The 20887-nt window shown below is 40.7% G+C and overlaps 1 non-coding gene across 1 annotated transcript; it reads left to right on the forward strand.

Moving 5' to 3' along the window:
• Positions 1 to 20480: 20480 nt before the first annotated feature.
• On the forward strand, positions 20481 to 20554 carry trnan-guu (transfer RNA asparagine (anticodon GUU)). The gene has a single exon. It is a non-coding gene; the product is annotated as a tRNA-Asn (tRNA).
• Positions 20555 to 20887: the final 333 nt, after the last annotated feature.

Genomic DNA, 20887 nt, shown 5'->3' on the forward strand with positions numbered 1-20887 from the left:
TCTTGAGTTCATTAGCAATTCTTCCGACATCACTGTCGCAATATTTTGAGGTTCATAGCAACTTTTACTACATTACTGTCGCATTATTTTGAGATTCGTAGCAACTCTTAGTACATGACTGTCAGCATGACTTTGAGGTTATTCGAAAACGTTCACTCCATTACAGTTAGCATCATTTTGAGATCATTACCAATTCTTCTGAAGTCACTGTCGCATCATTTTGACATCTTTAGCAATTCTTCCGACATCACTGTCGCATTATTTTGAGGTTCGTAGGAACTCTTACGACAAGACTGTCAGCATCACTTTGAGGTTATTCGAAAGTTTCACTCCATTACTGTTAGCATCATTTTGAGTTCATGAGCAATTCTTACTAAATCACTTTCGCATCATTTTGAGATCATTAGCAATTCTTCTGACATCACTGTCGCATTATTTTGAGATTCGTAGCAACTCTTCCTACATGACTGTCACCATCACTTTTGAGGTTATTCGAAAACACTTCCTACATTACTGTAAGCATCACTGAGTTGATTAGCAACTATCACTACATTACTGTTAGCATCATTTTAAGTCCATTAGCTATTCTTCCGACATCACTGTCGCAATATTTTGAGGTTCGTAGCAACTTTTACTACATTACTGTCGCATTATTTTGAGGTTCGTAGCAACTCTTACTACATTACTGTAAGCATCACTGAGTTGATTAGCAACTATCACTACATTACTGTTAGCATCATTTTGAGTTCATGAGCAATTCTTATTAAATCACTGTCGCATCATTTTAAGATCTTTAGCAATTTTTAGGACATCACTGTCGCATTATTTTGAGGTTCGTAGCAACTTTTACTACATTACTGTCGCATTATTTTGAGGTTCGTAGCAACTCTTACTACATGACTGTAAACATCACTTTGAGGTTATTGGAAACTTTCACTACATTACTGTTAGCATCATTTTGAGTTGTTGAGCAATTCTCACGACATAACTGTAGCATTGAACTGAGTTCATTAGCAACTCTTACTACATGACTGTCAGCATCACTTTGAGGTTGTTCGAAACTCTTACTACATTACTGTAAGCATCACTGAGTTTCTTTGCAACTATCACTACATGACTGTTAGCATCATCTTGAGTTCATTAGCAATTCTTCCGACATCACTGTCGCAATATTTTGAGGTTCCTAGCAACTTTTACTACATTACTGTCGCATTATTTTGAGGTTCGTAGCAACTCTTACTACATGACTGTCAGCATCACTTTGAGGTTATTCGAAACTCTTACTACATTACTGGAAGCATCACTGAGTTGATTAGCAACTATCACTACATTACTGTTAGCATCATTTTGAGTTCATTAGCATTTCTTCCGACATCACTGTCGCAATATTTTGAGGTTCGTAGCAACTTTTACTACATTACTGTCGCATTATTTTGAGGTTCGTAGCAACTCTTACTCCATGACTGTCAGCATCACTTTGAGGTTATTCGAAAGTTTCACTCCATTACTGTTAGCATCATCTTGAGTTCATTCGCAATTCTTACTACATCACTGTCGCATCATTTTGAGATCATTAGCAATTCTTCTGACATCACTGTCGCATTTTTTTGATGTTCGTAGCAACTCTTACTACATTACTGTTGCATTATTTAAAGGTTCGAAGAAACTCTTACTACAATACTTTCAGCATCACTTTGAATTTATTAGCAACTTTCACTCCATTCATGTTAGCATCATTTTGAGTTCATTAGCAATTCTTACTACGTCACTGTCGCATCATTTTGAGATCATTAGCAATTCTTCCGACATCACTGTCGCATTATTTTGAGGTTTGTAGCAACTCTTACTACATGACTGTCAGCATCACTTTGAGGTTGTTCGAAACGTTCACGACATTACTGTTAGTATCATATTGAGTTCATTAGCGATTCTTACTAAATCACTGTCGCATCACTTTGAGATCTTTAGCAATTCTTCTGACATCACTGTCGCATTATTTTGAGGTTCGTAGCAACTCTTACTACATGACTGTCAGCATCACTTTTAGGTTGTTCGAAACACTTACTACATTACTGTAAGCATCACTGAGTTGATTAGCACCTATCACTACATGACTGTTAGCATCATTTTGAGTTCATTAGCAATTCTTACGACGTCACTGTCAGCATCATTTTTAATTTACTCGCAACTCAAACCACATGACTGTCAGCATCACTTTGAGTTTATTAGCAACTTTCACTCCATTCATGTTAGCATCATTTTGAGTTCATTAGCAATTCTTCCGACATCACTGTCGCAATATTTTGAGGTTCGTAGCAACTTTTACTACATTACTGTCGCATTATTTTGAGGTTCGTAGCAACTCTTAGTACATGACTGTCAGCATCACTTTGAGGTTATTCGAAATTTTCACTCCATTAGTGTTAGCATCATTTTGAGTTCATTAGCAATTCTTACTACATCACTGTCGCATCATTTTGAGATCATTAGCAATTCTTCTGACATCACTGTCACATTATTTTGAGGTGCGTAGCAACTCTTACTACATTATTGTTGCATTATTTTAAGGTTCGTAGCAACTCTTACTACATGACTGTCAGCGTCACTTTGAGGTTGTTCGAAACACTTACTACATTCCTGGAAGCATCACTGAGTGGATTAGCAACTATCACTACATCACTGTCGCATCATTTTGAGGTCATTAGCAATTCTTCCGACATCACTGTCGCAATATTTTGAGGTTCGTAGCAACTTTTACTACATTACTGGCGCATTATTTTGAGGTTCATAGCAACACTTACTACATTATTGTTGCATTATTTTAAGGTTCGTAGCAACTCTTACTACATGACTGTCAGCGTCACTTTGAGGTTGTTCGAAACACTTACTACATTCCTGGTAGCATCACTGAGTGGATTAGCAACTATCACTACATTACTGTTAGCATCATTTTGAGTTCATTAGCAATTCTTCCGACATCACCTTCGCATTATTTTGAGGTTCGTAGCAACACTTACTACATGACTGTCAGCATCACTTTGACGTTATTCAAAACTTTCACTCCATTACTGTTAGCATCATTTTGAGTTCATTAGCAATTCTTACTACATCACTGTCGCATCATTTTGAGATCATTAGCAATTCTTCCGACATCACTGTCGCAATATTTTGAGGTTCATTGCAACACTTACTACATGACTGTCAGCATCACTTTGAGGTTATTCGAAACTTTCACTCCATTACTGTTAGCATCATTTTGAGGTTAGAAGCAACTGTTACTACATGACTGACAGCATCACTTTTCGGTTGTTCGAAACACTTAATACATTACTGTAAGCATCACTGAGTTTCTTAGCAACTTTCACTACATTACTGTTAGCATCATCTTGAGTTCATTAGCAATTTTTCCGACATCACTGTCGCAATATTTTGAGGTTCGTAGCAACACTTACTGCATGACTGTCAGCATCACTTTGAGTTTTATAGCAACTATCACTACATTACTGTTAGCATCATCTTGAGTTCATTAGCAATTCGTCCGACATCACTGTCGCAATATTTTGAGGTTCGAAGCAACTCTTAGTAAATGACTGTCAGCATCACTTTGAGGTTATTCGAAACATTCACTCCATTACTGTTAGCATCATTTTGAGTTCATTCGCAATTCTTACTACATCACTGTCGCATCATTTTGAGATCATTAGCAATTCTTCTGACATAACTGTCACATTATTTTGAGGTGCGTAGCAACTCTTACTACATTATTGTTGCATTATTTTAAGGTTCGTAGCAACTCTTACTACATGACTGTCAGTGTCACTTTGAGGTTGTTCGAAACACTTACTACATTCCTGGAAGCATCACTGAGTGGATTAGCAACTATCACTACATTACTGTTAGCATCATTTTGAGTTCATTAGCAATTCTTCCGACATCACTGTCGCAATATTTTGAGGTTCGTAGCAACTCTTAGTAAATGACTGTCAGCATCACTTTGAGGTCATTCGAAACATTCACTCCATTACTGTTAGCATCATTTTGAGTTCATTAGCAATTCTTACTACATCACTGTCGCATCATTTTGAGATCATTAGCAATTCTTCCGACATCACTGTCGCAATATTTTGAGGTTCGTAGCAACTTTTACTACATTACTGTCACATTATTTTGAGGTTCATAGCAACTCTTACTACATTATTGTTGCATTATTTTAAGGTTCGTAGCAACTCTTACTACATGACTGTCAGCGTCACTTTGAGGTTGTTCGAAACACTTACTACATTCCTGGAAGCATCACTGAGTGGATGAGCAACTATCACTACATTACTGTTAGCATCATTTTGAGTTGTTGAGCAATTCTCACGACATCACTGTAGCATTAAATTGAGTTCATTAGCAACTCTTACTAAATGACTGTCAGCATCACTTTGAGGTTGTTCGAAACTCCTTCTACATGACTGTAAGCATCACTGAGTTTCTTAGCAACTATCACTACATTACTGTTAGCATCATCTTGAGTTCATTAGCAATTCTTCCGACATCACTGTCGCAATATTTTGAGGTTCGTAGCAACTTTTACTACATTACTGTCGCATTATTTTGAGGTTGGTAGCAACACTTACTACATGACTGTCAGCATCACTTTGAGGTTATTCGAAAGTTTCACTCCATTACTGTTAGCATCATCTTGAGTTCATTAGCAATTCTTCCGACATCACTGTCGCAATATTTTGAGGTTCGTAGCAACTCTTACTACATTATTGTTGCATTATTTTAAGGTTCGTAGCAACTCTTACTACATGACTGTCGCATTATTTTGAGGTTCGTAGCAACTCTTACTACATGACTGTAAGCATCACTTTGAGGTTATTCGAAAGTTTCACTCCATTACTGTTAGCATCATTTTGAGTTCATTAGCAATTCTTCCTACATCACTGTCGCATCATTTTGAGTTCATTAGCAATTCTTCCGACATCACTGTCGCAATATTTTGAGGTTCGTAGCAACTTTTACTACATTAATGTCACATTATTTTGAGGTTCATAGCAACTCTTACTACATTATTGTTGCATTATTCTAAGGTTCGTAGCAACTCTTACTACATGACTGTCAGCGTCACTTTGAGGTTGTTCGAAACACTTACTACATTCCTGGAAGCATCACTGAGTGGATTAGCAACTATCACTACATTACTGTTTTCATCATTTAGAGTTCATTAGCAATTCTTCCGACATCACCTTCGCATTATTTTGAGGTTCGTAGCAACACTTACTACATGACTGTCAGCATCACTTTGACGTTATTCAAAACTTTCACTCCATTACTTTTAGCATCATTTTGAGTTCATTAGCAATTCTTACTACATCACTGTCACATCATTTTGAGATCATTAGCAATTCTTCCGACATCACTGTCGCAATATTTTGAGGTTCGTAGCAACTCTTACTACATGACTGTCAGCATCACTTTGAGGTTGTTCGAAACTCTTACTACATTACTGTAAGCATCACTGAGTTTCTTAGCAACTATCACTACATTACTGTTAGCATCATCTTGAGTTCATTAGCAATTCTTCCGACATCACTGTCGCAATATATTTTTAGGTTCGTAGCAACTTTTACTACATTACTGTCGCATTATTTTGAGGTTTGTAGCAACACTTACTACATGACTGTCAGCATCACTTTGAGGTTATTCGAAAGTTTCACTCCATTACTGTTAGCATCATTTTCAGATCATTACCAGTTCTTCTGAACTCACTGTCGCATCATTTTGAGATCATGAACAATTCTTACGACATCACTGTCGCATTATTTTGAGTTTCGTAGCAACTCTTACGACAAGACTGTCAGCATCACTTTGAGGTTATTCGAAACTTTCACTCCATTACTGTTAGCATCATTTTGAGTTCATGAGCAATTCTTACTAAATCACTTTCGCATCATTTTGAGATCATTAGCAATTCTTACGACATCACTGTCGCATTATTTTGAGGTTCGTAGCAACTCTTCCTACATGACTGTCACCATCACTTTTGAGGTTATTCGAAACACTTACTACATTACTGGAAGCATCACTGAGTTGATTAGCAACTATCACTACATTACTGTTAGCATCATTTTAAGTTCATTAGCAATTCTTCCGACATCACTGTCGCAATATTTTGAGGTTCGTAGCAAATTTTACTACATTACTGTCGCATTATTTTGAGGTTCGTAGCAACTCTTACTACATGACTGTCAGCATCACTTTGAGGTTATTCGAAACACTTACTACATTACTGTAAGCATCACTGACTTGATTAGCAACTATCACTACATTACTGTTAGCATCATTTTGAGTTCATGAGCAATTCTTCCGACATCACTGTCGCAATATTTTGAGGTTCGTAGCATCTTTTACTACATTACTGTTGCATTATATTGAGGTTCGTAGCAACTCTTAGTACATGACTGTCAGCATCACTTTGAGGTTATTCGAAACGTTCACTCCATTACTGTTAGCATCATTTTGAGTTCATTAGCAATTCTTCCTACATCACTGTCGCATCATTTTGAGATCATTAGCAATTCTTCTGACATCACTGTCACATTATTTTGAGGTTCGTAGCAACTCTTACTACATTATTGTTGCATTATTTTAAGGTTCGTAGCAACTCTTACTACATTACATTCAGCATCACTTTGAGTTTATTAGCAACTATCACTACATTACTGTTAGCATCATTTTGAGTTCATGAGCAATTCTCACGACATCACTGTAGCATTGAATTGAGTTCATTAGCAACTCTTACTAAATGACTGTCAGCATCACTTTGAGGTTGTTCGAAACTCTTACTACATTACTGTAAGCATCACTGAGTTTCTTAGCAACTATCACTACATTACTGTTAGCATCATCTTGAGTTCATTAGCAATTCTTCCGACATCACTGTCGCAATATTTTGAGGTTCATAGCAACTTTTACTACATTACTGTCGCATTATTTTGAGATTCGTAGCAACTCTTATTACATGACTGTCAGCATGACTTTGAGGTTATTCGAAACGTTCACTCCATTACTGTTAGCATCATCTTGAGTTCATTCGCAATTCTTACTACATCACTGTCGCATCATTTTGAGATCATTAGCAATTCTTCTGACATCACTGTCGCATTTTTTTGATGTTCGTAGCAACTCTTACTACATTACTGTTGCATTATTTAAAGGTTCGAAGCAACTCTTACTACAATACTGTCAGCATCACTTTGAGTTTATTAGCAACTTTCACTCCATTCATGTTAGCATCATTTTGAGTTCATTAGCAATTCTTCCGACATCACTGTCGCAATATTTTGAGGTTCGTAGCAACTTTTACTACATTACTGTCGCATTATTTTGAGGTTCGTAGCAACTCTTACTACATGACTGTCAGCATCACTTTGAGGTTATTCGAAACTTTCACTCCATTACTGTTAGCATCATTTTGAGTTCATTAGCAATTCTTACTACATCACTGTCGCATCATTTTGAGATCATTAGCAATTCTTCTGACATCACTGTCACATTATTTTGAGGTTCGTAGCAACTCCTACGACATTACTGTCAGCATCACTTTGAGTTTATTAGCAACTATCAATACATTACTGTTACCATCATTTTGAGTTTATTAGCAATTCTTACGACATCACTGTAGCATTAAATTGAGTTCATTAGCAACTCTTACTACATGACTGTCAGCATCACTTTGAAGTTGTTCGAAACACTTGCTACATTACTGTAAGCATCACTGAGTTGATTAGCAACTATCACTACATTACTGTTAGCATCATTTTGAGTTCATTAGCAACTCTTACTACATGACTGTCAGCATCACTTTGAGGTGGTTCGAAACTCTTACTACATTACTGTAAGCATCACTGAGTTGATTAGCAACTATCACTACATTACTGTTAGCATCATTTTGAGATCATTAGCAATTCTTCTGACATCACTGTCGCATTATTTTGAGGTTCGGAGCAACTTTTACTACATTACTGTTGCATTATTTAAAGGTTCGTAGCAACTCTTACTACATGACTGTCATCATCACTTTGAGGTTGTTCGAAACTTTCACTCCATTACTGTTAGCATCATTTTGAGTTTATTAGCAATACTTACGACATCACTGTAGCATTAAATTGAGGTTCGTAGCAACTCTTACTACATGACTGTCAGCATCACTTTGAGGTTGTTCGAAACACTTACTACATTACTGTAAGCATCACTGAGTTGAATAGCATCATTTTGAGTTCATTAGCAATTCTTACTACATCACTGTCGCATCATTTTGAGATCATTAGCAATTTTTCTGACATGACTGTCGCAATATTTTGAGGTTCGTAGCCACTTTTACTACATTATTTTCGCATTATTTTGAGGTTCGTAGCAACTCTTACTACATTACTGTTAGCATAATTTTGAGTTTGTTAGCAATTCTTACAACATCACTGTCGCATTCAATTGAGTTCATTAGCAACTCTTTCTACAAGACTGTCAGCATCACTTTGAAGTTGTTCAAAACACTTACTACATTACTGTAAGCATCACTGAGTTGTTTAGCAACTATCACTACATTACTGATAGCATCATTTTGAGTTCATTAGCAATTCTTCCGACATCACTGTCGTTTTATTTTGAGGTTCGAAGCAACTCTTACTACTTTACTGTTGCATTATTTTAAGGTTCGTAGCAACCCTTACTACATGACTGTCATAATCACTTTGAGGTTGTTCGAAAAACTTACTACATGACTGTCAGCATCATTTTGAGTTTATTAGCAATACTTACGACATCACTGTAGCATTAAATTGAGGTTCGTAGCAACTCTTACTACATGACTGTCAGCATCACTTTGAGGTTGTTCGAAACACTTACTACATTACTGTAAGCATCACTGAGTTGATTAGCAATCATCACTACATTACTGTTAGCATCTTTTTGAGTTTATTAGCAATTCTTCCTACATGACTGTCGCAATATTTTGAGGTTCGTAGCCACTTTTACTACATTACTGTCGCATTATTTTGAGGTTCGTAGCAACTCTAACTACATTACTGTTAGCATAATTTTGAGTTTATTAGCAATTCTTACGACATCACTGTCGCATTCAATTGAGTTCATTAGCAACTCTTACTACTTTACTGTTGCATTATTTTAAGGTTCGTAGCAACCCTTACTACATGACTGTCATAATCACTTTGAAGTTGTTCAAAATACTTACTACATGACTATCAGCATCACTTTCAGGTTGTTCGAAACTCTTACTACATTACTGAAAGCATCACTGAGTTGTTTAGCAACTATCACTACATTACTGTTAGCATCATTGTGAGTTCATTAGCAATTCTTCCGACATCACTGTCGCAATATTTTGAGGTTCGTAGCAACTTTTACTACATTACTGTCAGCATCACTTTTAGGTCATTCAAAACTTTCACTCCATTACTGTTAGCATCATTTTGAGTTCATTAGCAATTCTTACTACATCACTGTCGCATCATTTTGAGATCATTAGCAATTCTTCCGACATCACTATCGCATTATTTTGAGGTTCGTAGCAACTCTTACTACATGATTGTCAGCATCACTTTGAGTTTATTAGCAACTATCACTACATTACCGTTAGCATCATTTTGAGTTAATTAGCAATTCTTACGACATCACTGTAGCATTAAATTGAGGTTAGTAGCAACTCTTACTCCATGACTTTCAGCATCACTCTGAGGTTGTTCGAAACACGTATTGCATTACTGTAAGCATCACTGAGTTTATTAGCAACGATCACGACATTACTGTTAGCATCATTTTTAGTTCATTAGCAATTCTTACGACATCACTGTCCCATCAGTTTGAGATCATTAACAATTCTTCTGACATCACTGTCGCACTATTTTGAGGTTCGAAGCAACTCTTACTACATTACTGTCAGAATCACTTTGAGGTTGTTCCAAACTCTTACTAAATTACTGTAAGCATCACTGAGTTGATTAGCAACTATCACTACATTACTGTTAGCATCATTTTGAGTTCATTAGAAATTCTTCCGACATCACTGTCGCAATATTTTGAGGTTCGTAGCAACTCTTACTACATCACTGTCGCATTATTTTGAGGTTCGAAGCAACTCTTACTACATCACTGTCGCATCATTTGTAGATCATTAGCAGTTCTTCCGACATCATATAGTAAGAGTCACTACGTTACTGTTTGCATCATTTTGAGTTTGATAGCAATTCTTACGACATCACTGTCAGAATCATTTTTAATTTACTCGCAACTCAAACCACATGACTGTCAGCATCACTTTGAGGTTATTCGAAACTTTCACTCCATTACTGGATCATCGAGATCATTAGCAATTCTTATGACATCACTGTCCCATCATTTTGAGATCATTACCAATTCTTCTGACATCACTGTTGCATTATTTTGAGGTTAGAAGCAACACTTACTACATGACTGTCAGAATCACTTTGAGGTTGTTCCAAACTCTTACTACATTACTGTAAGCATCACTGAGTTGATTAGCAACTATCACTACATTACTGTTAGCATCATTTTGAATTCATTAGAAATTCTTCCGACATCACTGTCGCATTATTTTGAGGTTCATAGCAACTTTTACTACATGACTGTCAGCATCACTTTGAGTTCATTAGCAATTCTTACTACATCAGTGTCGCATCATTTTGAGATCATTAGCAATTCTTCTGACATCACTGTAGCAATATTTTGAGGTTCGTAGCAACTTTTACTACATTACTGTCGCATTATTTTGAGGTTCGTAGCAACTCTTACTACATGACTGTCAGCATCACTTTGAGGTTATTCGAAACTATCACTCCATTACTGTTAGCATCATTTTTAGTTCATTAGCAATTCTTACTACATCACTGTCCCATCAGTTTTAGATCATTACCAATTCTTCTGACATCACTGTCGCATTATTTTGAAGTTCATAGCAACTCTTACTAAATGACTGTCAGCATCACTTTGAGGTTGTTCTAAACACTTACTACATTACTGTTAGCATCACTGAGTTAATTAGCAACTATCACTACATTACTTTTAGCATCATCTTGAGTTCATTAGCAATTCTTCTGAAATCACTGTCCCATTACTTTGAGGTTATTAGCAACTATCACTACATTACTGTTAGCATCATTTTGAGTTCATTAGCAATGTTGGGCTTTGATTGGGAATTGTAAGAAAAATCACTGAATGAACAACACAAACACAGACTGTGTCTGAAATTCCACACCTGCACCTGACTCAGAATGAAAAACCAGTGTGGACTCAATTGTATCCACTATCCATACTGATTCTGGAGAAATTTCTTTGTGTGTTTTGATGGACGCGAGCCAAGCAGAAATTTCCCACAATGCAATAGGGCGGCGTTTGGTCAGTGTTGAGCAGGCGTCAGTCTGACAATGATGTCATATTATTGTGTCATCACCTGACCAGACCCAAAAGTAGGCTCAGGTATCAGTTTCTTCTCAATGCTAACGTCTTCTAGCTTAGTCTGCTACTTTGATGGCTCTGCCTTCTCAAAGGTCCAGACCCCTGGATGTGGTGGTTCCTACCTGAACGTAGATTCTGTCAGCTCATGTTGTTAAATCAACTCACCAGGAACACCAGGAGATTTCAATGGACTGACAATGAGTCTCATTTAATGGGTGTCTCGTCCAACGAGAAACAATCAGTCTCAGGTTGAAGCTCATCAATGAGGTCTTGTGGATCAGTGGCTTGCATGAATGAATGAGCTGGAAGACTTCTTGGAAATTAAAGAGGATTTAATACAATTAAGAAAACCCTTAAGACAGAGAGATAATTCCAGCAGAGTAATTAAGGCCCATATTGAGTAGCAGGTATGAATTAGCCTGGATTTATCTGAGCTTCAAGTAGACGGCTAAGAGGCAGGTGGAAAGGTGTGTAGGATGAACGATGGTGACCTCCAACCAAATGAAGAGGACTGAGTGGAGGCTGACCAGCTCTACGGAGTCAGGCGGAGTTTGGCAGCGAGACAGGAGTCCAGGCCTGAATCGGTGAAAACCAACGTAACCGGCTTACGTTCTCAGCTGGATTCTCCCATCGATGTACGACGCCTCTCCAACGACCTGGTGGGAGGACGGCCTCCAAAGCCTCCACCTCGTCGACCGTGGCTCCCGCTGAGATTCGCTCGATGAAGAAGGGAAGCGCGTTGATTGGCTACCCTCTGGTCTCAGGCTGCTGGCTGCCTGGACTAAGCTGCTCTTCTCCGACACAAAGGTGGCTTCTCTCTCTTCAAGGCTCACAGGAGGTCAAGAGTGTAGCGACCGTGAGCCGAGATCGATGATGAATTACAAAAATAGAAAATCAAAAAATAAATTAGAGGAATAGAAAAGAAAAGGGGGGGGGGGCGGACCAGCTGCTCTAGGAGCTCACACACAAAGGGCAGAAACAAGAAGCACTGAAGAGAGCGCCAGCAGTGGATGGTGCCACCACTGTTACAGTAAACTGGTCCGCCTCAGAGCAGTGACCTTTGACCTGTGAGGGGTTGTTGGCCAATCAGCACACTTTGCTGTCTTCAGTCCTTCTCAGATATCAACAAATGAAGCTGGTTGAACAGACAGCAATCATCATCACTCAGAGACATCACCTGGAGAGGAAGACTGCTCCGAGTTCTGACAATGACAGTGAAGAGGCAAGGAGAGCTGGACAACCACAGACAGTGAAACATTCGGAACATCATGTTGATACACGTGTGTGTGTGTGTGTGTGTGTGTGTGTGTGTGTGTGTGTGTGTGTGTGTGTGTGTGTGTGTGTGTGTGTGTGTGTGTGTCAGAATCGGAATCAGAATCTTTTATTTTCGTTGTGGGGGGGGGGGGTACAGTGACAATAGTTAGAGCGCTCTTCCAGAGCCACCGTGCCCCACAGAATGCAGATACAAAGAAAAGATAGAAAAGATAAAAGCAAGATAAAAGACACTGTTAGAACAGAAAGATCCATCAACCCACCAACCAGAGGTGTGTCTGGTACAGATGTGGAATTATTGGCTCACACAATGTTGAGGACACTGGAAGAAGACAAACAAAAAAGGCTGGTGTGATCCAGACCTTCATCAAAAATGGTCCTGGAGAACTGTTCAATGTGTCAGGACTTCTGTCCATTGTCTTCTGCTTATCCTGTTCAGGGTCATGAGGGGGTGGAGCCTATCCCAGCAGCTTTTGGGCGACAGGCCGTGTTCACCCTGGACAGGTCACCAGTCCATCACAGGGCCAACACATCCACAGACAAATATTCCAAGCCAGACTCAGGAGGATCTCTCCACCCTACAGACTGTAAAGGAACCATCAAAGATGGCAGTTGGAGTTCTGTGGATCTGTACTGGATTCCTCGTCCTCACGGACCAGAAGTCTGTCTGAAATACTGCACTGATTGATGATCTTTTCATGAATCTGGAAAAGCTTCTAAAATGAAAGGAAAACAATCCTATCTTCTTCATGTCTCAAGCCAAATCAAACCAAGAGTTCTTTTATCATATTTTTTTAACCGGACGTCTGCTTTGACTGGTTGGTTGTTGAAAGAGAGCAGGACAGGACAGACAGCAGAAGACAAATATAGAGAAGGAAAGACAAAAGACAGAGAGAAAGGAGGGAGAGAATGACAAAAAGATGGGAACAAGATGAGGGTGAAAGACAAGCAGAGAGAAAGACAGAGGGACAGGGGGATGGAAGACAGACACACAACCAACAACAGCAGCAGCAATAATAGTAAACTAGCTGCCAATGATAACGTCTCCTGGTCGCTGAAGCAATCAACTTCATAATAGGAGGACTGAAGAGCCAGGAAATAAAATATTAGCACAATACTGATGTGAATGTTCGTGCAATACTGAGAACACTGATATGTAGACGACTAGTAGGGGCGGCACGGTGGTGCAAGAAGACAAACAAAAAAGGCTGGTGTGATCCAGACCTTCATCAAAAATGGTCCTGGAGAACTGTTCAATGTGTCAGGACTTCAGAAGCTCCAATCCTCTCTAAGGTCCAGTGAGAGTGGAAGAGATTATAAATGAGAGAAGCAGGGCCCTCCCTCAGAACTGAACCAGCTCAGTTGGGAGAGCCTTAGACTGAAGATCTAAAGGTCCCTGGTCCGATCCCAGGTTTCAGCAGAGTAGCATTGACTTTACTTTCCAGTGGAGGAACTGCAGACATGAAGGAAACTAACATCTTGTCCTGTGCATTCTTGTGACATTCAGGACATTTTTGGAGCCTCTTGTTGGATTTTGCCACAGAGAATCAGAGCCAATCAAAAGCCTGGTGGACTTTAACATGGAGGACTGAACAAGTCAAGAAAGCATCAGTTTGACCTTCACAGGTGTTTCTGTTCCTGTCTCAATGCTGTAGAAAGAGCCTGAGGAGCTCAGAGGGTAGAGCATCAGACTTTTAATCTGAGGGTCCAGGGTTCAAGTCCCTGTTCAGGTGCTGTGGAGGTTCCAGTGTTTGACAACATGGTACTGGATGAAGTTTAGTGTTGAACAAACTGTCATCATCAAAAGTAGAAGTGTTCTTGTCTTGCCACTGTGAGACAGTCGCTAGAAAACTGACCAACAATAATTTCATGTGGCATGCAATTAACAAAAGACCTACATTGATGGTCGAGGGGGGTGGAGCCTATCCCAGCATCTACAGGCCAGAGGCGGGGTTCACCCTGGACAGGTCACCAGTCCATCACAGGGTCAGCATACAGAGACGAACAACCATTCACACTCACATTCATACCTACGATCAATTTAGAGTATCAATCAGCCTCGTCCCCAATTACATGTCTTTGGACAGTGGGAAGGAGCCGGAGTACCAGAGAGAACCCACGCATTCATGGGGAGAACATACAGGCTCTACACAGAAAGATTCCCCACCCGAGCCTGGACTCAAACTAGAACCTTCTTGCTGTGAGGCCACAGTGCTCACCACTGCACCATCATGCAGCCATGCTCTCTTCTACTTTCCTCAATTGTGTTTCTTTCATGTCCTCCTGAGATCAAAGACAGAATTCTAGCTACTGTCAAAGCCCTGATGACATCATCAGGAATTCTGACTTTGATCTGGAGACTCTTGCTTTAATCTGAATTTGACCTGACTAATGTTTTAGTTTAGGTTGCATGATACCGACCACCTCATTTCTCCTGATGGACTGATGACCTGTCCAGGGTGAACCCTGCCTCTTGAACAATGTCACCTGGGATCGCCCCCCCCCCCCCCCCCATGACCCCATACCCCCTTCCCTCATGTGACTCTTTCATGCGGGCCTCTCAAAACAAAAACATGGCCGCCGCTCCTGTCGTTTTCGGAGGAAAGTGCCTTCTTCCAAGATAGTTTTGATTTAATAAAGCATTCTGATGACATTTCTAGAGAGAAATATGCATTTTGTTTTCATAATCTTCGCTCAGTTCTTGTGTTTAATCTTTGGTTTGTTCGTTATTACGGTGAATCTTTCACCTCTCGGAAGAGAGTCGTTACAGTGTCACATTTCTACTGTTGCTATGTTGGTTGCTAAGGACGCCATTACGGACGAGTGTCATTTCAAGATAGGTTTGATTTTTAAAAAGCATTTTAAGGACATTTCTGGCGAGAAATATAAATTTTATTTCCATAATGTTCGCTGTTCAAGAAAGAATAATATGAAATGGATTTTAGTGCCCCAGGAATTACAAACATCTGCTTCCGTGGAAGTCGCCCCCGTTCTTCTGTGAGAAAATCCAGTAGTTGTCGCTCACTCCGAGGAAAAAAAACAAATATTTTTAATACTTCATCTTTTGATTAATAAGACAATCTACAAATTCATTTAATTTCTGGATGTTTATTCTACCTACGAAGTCCATTTGTCACCATTACAGATCGACCAATCAGCATTAAGAATATAAACAATGACTCAAACTAATGGCGGTCTGCTGACGTCACATCCGTCACAGAGGCTCACTCCTGCACTCAGAGGTGGCCTTTTAGTTCCATCACTTCACGCTGTATTTACAGATTTATGATTGAGGGGAACAAACCACTCTGATGTCTGGGTTCATCAAGGATATCATTAAAGAAATCCTAACTATCTGGCCAGTTAAATTGATCCTAACTGTTCTTCAGATGTTGTGCTGGTAATGTCATGTAGTTTCTTTTCCAATGTAACTTTGTCGTTCTGATGTGTGTATTTTTACTGCTCCAACAAAGCTGTTCCTCTTCTGGGTAAATCAATCATTCAGGCAATCAATAACTGAGTGTCTCTGATGCTGTACTGTAGTATTGCAGTACAACAACACTCTGATCCTTCCTTTTCAAATGTTTTTATTGTGTTTCTCTCATCAGGTGTTCAAAATGATGACAATAAAAATCAATAATTGATATTCAGCTTTGTTTCAACAATAATAATTGATCAGAAATGAGGCCTGATGGCTGCAATAGCAGCTTTGTGCTGTTCAGTGACTCCTGCTATAAAAAGGAGTCAAGGCGGTCTTAAAGATGTGAAAATGTTCCAAAGATCCTTCTTCATGTTTGTCCTGAACAAGATTGGTGTCAGGCCTTTTTTCAAAGGAGCTCCAAAAGGCTCACTTAACCCTTTGAGGCCTGGCTGAGACACGAGGCCTGTTGACCTTTGACCCTGTTGCTCTTTTGCTCTCATTGGCCTCTCCAGTGGATACAGACCTGAAACTTTATGAAATCCTAATCTGGTGGAATAATTCTAGAACCCCCTCCCAAACAGGAAGTGGCTTCAGGAAGGAGGTGGGGCTTCAAAATTTTAAATATTGGTTTCTGGCAGAGGTGTGAACTCCTCCCAGAAAGCTCATCTCATTTGGAGCAACTTTGACCAGTTATGATGCTTCATTTAAAGACTTTACTGGACTTTGCCACGCCCTTTACGGACAGCAGAAAGGACTTAGGGGGGTCAAACCACCACAGATGCAATCCTTCAAGAACAGAACAACACACTCAAATTTCAACTTCCTAGGTTCAAAGAGAAAAAACTATCCCCTTGTGAAACTGGGCAAAATCAGGGTCTGGGACTTCTGCACTCCGAGAGCCTTTTGGAGCAGAACTGAGGATCAAATCTGGGTTCTGGTGTTTCTACTTGGGCTACATCCACCAAACTTTACACACATAGTGTGATGCCCCAGAGTAGCATGTGCTGGGAATTTCAGCCATCTAGGTGCTAAGGGGCCCAAGCACGGTCCCGGGGCATCCACTAACCCTAAGGGGCTCCTCAAAGTCTGGCCCCTCTTCCCTGGTTTCATTTGAGCTGAAGCCACCAAAAGTCACACCAATGGTGGATGTCAGTGAGAGGACTGATTCTGACATTTTCAGCCATCCAGAAGTTACAGAGCTGAAACACAAGACCCCAAAGCCCCTTCCATGTTTGTTGCCAGAGATATCGTAGTCATGACAGTGCACCTCCTTTATGAAGAAAAACAAAACAACTACTGCTTTGGGGCTTGTGTTTAGGGGTATTATATTATATTATTATATTATATTATGTGTGTAAAGTTTGGTGGATGTAGCCGGATGGGCCGGTGTGAGCAGGCATTTCAAAATATATATTTCTGGTAAAAACGCAGAAACAGCGGTGTTTTTGTGTTAAAATGAGAAACAGACCCATCCAGTTGTAGTGCCACCACTCAGCGGCCGCCTTGCAGTCAGAAGCCATGAAGAATTTTGCCCAGTAAGAGGAAGGAGAAAGGAGGAACCGAAAAAGAGAGACTCCGGAGAAGAAAAGCAGACGAATTTCCAAAACTCGACGCGTTCTTCCAGGGCTGGACTGGGAAGAAGAGACGTCAGGTGTTGGAACGTGTAGTGGAAGAAGAAGGTCTCTGTGAGTAGTGAAAGGGTATCACTCTTTTAACATGGTTACTGTCTTCCATGTAGAATACTGCACTTTATTTTTATTTTTGAAACTTCAAAATGTGCGCATACATCCTCTGGTATGGCGTGTGCTTACACATATCGTGTAAATAACCATGGAGGGCTGCCAGGGATGAAAAATGCCAGGGCCATTTTTTGGTCCCAGTCCAGCCCTGCTTCTTAACCTGCTCACGGTGTCCTGTCAGCTGTCTTCCCTCAAGGAGGTGGCCAGTCTTGCTCTGGACCAGTTTCAAAAATAGGCCTCAGCACACTGCCTCTGTGCCATGCCTCTCTCATGCTCCTCTACTCTTTGGTGCACATGCCTCCAGTCTGTCAGGCCTCTAATGAAGACACTTGGATCACTGGGCTTGCTAAAAGCAGGGCAAACAAAACAAAACAAAGCATGACGTTGACCACAATAAGTCAGCCATTTCCACGTCGTGCCGTCCGTTCTAACGAAGAGCCTCTGGACGACAGGGTTCATGGAATCTTGTTGAGGATGAAACTTTAAAAAATCAGTCCTCTGTGTGGAAGAAGGGCGACTAAAATAGTCTCCAACTGTCTGATCTGACTCCTCCACTTCCATTGCAACAGCATGGCTTGACTAAGAGAAAGAGAGAGAGCTGAGAGATTTCATTGGACGAGCCCAATGTCCTTCAAGAAAATCAACCAATGGGCCGCGTTTCGCGTCTCCGATACCGTTACGGTCGATTAAAAACTATACACTTTTGAAAAAAAAATTATGACAGTTATGGGCCGGCCAAAGATGTGCATCGGCCAGGTGGCCAGTCCAGCCCTGGGTTCACCCTTGATGGGTCACCAGTCCATCCCAGGACCAACACACACAGACAGACAACCATTCACACTCACAGTCATTTAGAGTGTCCAGGTAACCACTACCCTCTTGATGTCTTTGGACTGTGGGAGGAAGCTGGAGAACCAGAGAGAACCCACACAGAGACAGGGAGAACCTGCAGGAGGGGTGGAGATCGATGAGTCCTGGAGACGTTCAATAATGTCCACAACTTTGGCACCAGGAAGACAGCAGGTGATGGCACCTGGGAGTTCAACAGACCTGATGATTGAACCACCAATCACAAGGATTTCAGCCTCCATTGTAAACAGAGAGTTTAGATGAGAGAGAACCTGCTGTCAGCCTCACCAGTCAGGGCAGTGGCAGAGGCAGCAGAGTTGAATGAAGCAGGACCACCTGGCAGGTCTCAGCTGGAGGTGATGACATCACTGGCCTCAGTCCTCACCAGTGCTCTGCCTAGCAACAGGGACGATGGGGAGAAACCAGTAGAAGCACTCTGAGAGTTGGAGACAGCAGGAGAGAGACCACGACAGTGTCACCCATGGGAAACTGTTGGATCCACTCAGGACAGGCTGGACAGACACAGATCAAAGACAGAATTGATGATGATGTCATCAGGAGGCTTTGATAGTGTTTTTATTTGTACCTAGAATTCTGTCTTTGATCTCAGGAGGACATGAAAGAAACCCAATTGAGGAAAGTAGAGGAGAACATTCAGCTTCATTAGAAACACTTGAACTGTAGAATTTGTTAGAAACAGTTTACAACACTGAGTGACAGGATTGAAGAGGGAAGAGTTTTGTATTTTCAGTTTAATTCTAACTTTAAACTGGGCATGAACATTTTTAGTAGTTCATATTCTAACATACAGAGGAAGTCATGACATTCCCTTTTTTTAACCTGTCCTGTTCAGGAAATGGAAATGGAAATTTAGCTGCTATGTTGAATCAGAAAAACCTTTTGAAGTCTACTTTTGCTTCAGTCAGAAAGTGGACTGTTGTTAACTCTCACAATGGTTGGTGATTGTGGAGGAAGACAAAATCCTTATGAACCTCTTTTTAACAGACACACATTTCTAAAGACACTGGTTCATTTTATTTTTCTTCTTTTAGCAGAGGATGGTTTTGATCCATCGACCTCTGGGTTCTGGGCCCAGCAGGCTTCCTCTGCACCACTCTGCTCTACCATTGATGGTGCCAGGAGGCCTAAAAACACAAACACCAATTCAATCCAGGACCTTGGATCCTAAACTGAAACTCCATCACACGGTGGCTCTGCTGGGGCTCCCACAGGTGAGTGAGGCTGAGCTCCAGTCTGCTCTGAGGAGGCAGCAGACATCTGCACCACTCAGAGGTTTGGTTGGTGGCTTTGACAAAATCCCAACAAACTAAAATCCTGTTGAAGCAGGAAGTTCTAGTTGAACTCTCATCCACGTCACATGACCAAGAAAACCTCCTCTTTCATTCAGACCAGAACAGACAAACATAGAAACATTGTTTCAGCTTCTGATCAAACAATAACATGTTCTTGATTGTTTGTCATGTTCTATTAATCAGACTGATGATCTCTGGATGTTCTAGGAGGTGTGTCTGTTTCTGATGAAGCCTGTTTGGTCTGGGGGGGTTAAGATGGTGGGGCTGTTTCAGTTCTAGTGCTGAAGGCTTTCACCATGACAGTCAGACTCTCCTCTGTCCTTCATGGTCCCTCAAATGTGCAGTGTGGACCTCACACACTGAAATTTAGCCTGAAAAGTCTTCATGAAAAGCAGGTGACTCAGAGTCTCTGTGGCGCAATCGGTCAGCGCGCTCGGCTGTTAACCGAGAGGCTGGTGGTTCGAGCCCACCCAGGGACGATGAACAGGCTCTCCTGGTGCTTAGGAGTCGCTGTGTTAATGATCTGAATGTGGACAGACAGATTGACCCTCCACAGCAGATGCCTGTCACAGATCTCTGGATGAGACGCTTCAGTGTTAAATTTAGTCGTCGTGTGTCATGCAGTGTTGAGGAGGCCTGCTGGCTGTGGGTAAAGTGGGGGCTCAGAGTTTGTGGAGTCGGCTCTGGAGTGAAGGGGGTCACTGTTTGGTTCTCAGATGCTCCAGCTCAGGTTAGCGAGGTGGTGGAGAAACCAGTGAGAGCTCTGCCAGCTGGAGCCTCTTGGGTCCCGGGAGGCTTCACTCCTGGAGGTG

The sequence above is a fragment of the Aulostomus chinensis genome, chromosome 1 (assembly GCF_037954235.1).
Source record: "Aulostomus chinensis isolate RoL2024-O1b breed Wild chromosome 1, RoL_Achi_v1.0, whole genome shotgun sequence".
NCBI classification, from domain to species: domain Eukaryota; kingdom Metazoa; phylum Chordata; class Actinopteri; order Syngnathiformes; family Aulostomidae; genus Aulostomus; species Aulostomus chinensis.